The 2,500-nt window shown below is 64.5% G+C and overlaps 1 protein-coding gene across 1 annotated transcript in view; it reads left to right on the forward strand.

The window, feature by feature from the left end:
- Positions 1-2,500, forward strand: part of LOC130531460 (transcription factor COE3-like) — a 51,180-nt gene that overhangs the window by 6,159 nt on the left and 42,521 nt on the right.

The raw sequence follows: 2,500 nt of genomic DNA on the forward strand, positions 1-2,500 counted from the left end.
GCCAGGGTGCTGGAAAAGAGGATTAGACTGATAGCCGAACCTCTGATCGAGGAGGAACAGTGCGGGTTTCGTCCCGGTCGTGGAACCACGGATCAGCTCTTTACCCTTGCTGGGGTGCTTGAGGGGAGTTGGGAGTTTGCCCATGTGTGTTGTGGACTTGGAAAAGGCTTATGACCGGGTCCCCAGGAGCACCCTGTGGGGGGTGCTCCTGGAGTATGGGGCGGAAGGTCCCTTGATAAGGGCCGTCCACTCCCTGAACCAAAGGAGCAGGAGCTTGGTCCGGATAGCCGGTTGTAAGTCGGACTCGTTCCCAGTGAAGGTTGGACTCCGCCACGGCTGCCCTTTGTCACCGGTTCTGTTCATAACTTTTATGGACAGAATTTCTAGGCACAGCCGGGGAGTGGAGGGTGTCGAGTTCGGTGGGCGGAAGATCTCGTCGCTGCTTTTTGCGGATGACGTAGTTCTTCTGGCACCATCAAACAGGGACCTCCAACAAATGCTGCATCCAACCAAGTGTGAAGCGGCAGGGATGCGGATCAGCACCTCCACGTCAGAGTCCATGGTCCTTCTCCGGGTTGGGGAGGAGATCCTGCCCCAGGTAGAGGAGTTCAAGTATCTCGGGATCTTGTTCACGAGTGAGCGTAGGATGGAACGGGAGATCGACAGGCGGATCGGAGCGGCGTCAGCAGTGATGCGGGCGCTCGACCGATCCGTCGTGGTGAAGAAGGAGCAGAGCCGGAAGGCGAAGCTCTCGATGTACCGGTGGATCTACGTCCCGGTCCTCACCCATGGCCGTCATCAACGCTGGGTGATGACCAAAAGAACAAGATCGCGGATACAAGTGGCTGAAATGAGTTTCCACCGCAGGGTGGCCGGGCTCAGCCTTAGAGAGGGTGAGAAGCTCGGACATCCGGGAGGGGCTCGGAGTAGAACCGCTGCTCCTCCACATTGAGAGGAGTCAGTTACAGGGCCGTGTGCTGCGTTACAGGGCCGTGTGATGCGTTACAGGGCCGTGTGATGCGTTACAGGGCCGTGGGGTGCGTTACGGGGCCGTGGGGTGCGTTACGGGGCCGTGGGGTGCGTTACGGGGCCGTGGGGTGCGTTACGGGGCCGTGGGGGCGTTACGGGGCCGTGGGGTGCGTTACGGGGCCGTGCGATGCGTTACGGGGCCGTGCGATGCGTTACGGGGCCGTGGGGTGCGTTACAGGGCCGTGTGGTGCGTTACGGGGCCGTGGGGTGCGTTACGGGGCCGTGGGGTGCGTTACGGGGCCGTGGGGTGCGTTACGGGGCCGTGGGGTGCGTTACGGGGCCGTGCGGTGCGTTACGGGGCCGTGCGGTGCGTTACGGGGCCGTGCGCTGCGTTACGGGGCCGTGCGCTGCGTTACGGGGCCGTGCGCTGCGTTACGGGGCCGTGTGATGCGTTACGGGGCCGTGGGGTGCGTTACGGGGCCGTGGGGTGCGTTACGGGGCCGTGGGGTGCGTTACGGGGCCGTGGGGTGCGTTACGGGGCCGTGGGGTGCGTTACGGGGCCGTGCGGTGCGTTACGGGGCCGTGGGGTGCGTTACGGGGCCGTGCGGTGCGTTACGGGGCCGTGGGGTGCGTTACGGGGCCGTGGGGTGCGTTACGGGGCCGTGGGGTGCGTTACGGGGCCGTGGGGTGCGTTACGGGGCCGGGGGTGCGTTACGGGGCCGTGCGGTGCGTTACGGGGCCGTGGGGTGCGTTACGGGGCCGTGGGGTGCGTTACGGGGCCGTGCGGTGCGTTACGGGGCCGTGGGGTGCGTTACGGGGCCGTGGGGTGCGTTACGGGGCCGTGCGGTGCGTTACGGGGCCGTGGGGTGCGTTACGGGGCCGTGGGGTGCGTTACGGGGCCGTGGGGTGCGTTACGGGGCCGTGCGGTGCGTTACGGGGCCGTGGGGTGCGTTACGGGGCCGTGGGGTGCGTTACGGGGCCGTGCGGTGCGTTACGGGGCCGTGGGGTGCGTTACGGGGCCGTGGGGTGCGTTACGGGGCCGTGGGGTGCGTTACGGGGCCGTGCGGTGCGTTACGGGGCCGTGGGGTGCGTTACGGGGCCGTGGGGTGCGTTACAGGGCCGTGGGGTGCGTTACAGGGCCGTGTGGTGCGTTACAGGGCCGTGGGGTGCGTGAGAGGTGTCATCTGTCTGGCCTGGGTGTTTTGGGAACAGGTGATTTCTCTCTGCCAGGAAGTCAACGAGCGGGATTTGACGGCATTGAAGTATTTCCTGCCTGATTTATATTTCCACACTTATATTTCATGCCCTCCTCCCGCCACCCCTCACCCTCCCAACACTCCGACCCAGAAGAATTTGCTCCCGACCAACAAGGCGGCCTACAAATGAGGCATTAAGCATTTGTAATGGGGGGCAGAAAGGTCACGGCTGTATTAATCTGCCGTCTGGGGAATATGGGTGGGGGGGCGGCCGGATTCCAAAAACAAACCCTGAGCAGGAATAAATATTTATCCCGGTCCGTCCGGGTGACGGT

Source organism: Takifugu flavidus, chromosome 9, assembly GCF_003711565.1.
Source record: "Takifugu flavidus isolate HTHZ2018 chromosome 9, ASM371156v2, whole genome shotgun sequence".
NCBI classification, from domain to species: domain Eukaryota; kingdom Metazoa; phylum Chordata; class Actinopteri; order Tetraodontiformes; family Tetraodontidae; genus Takifugu; species Takifugu flavidus.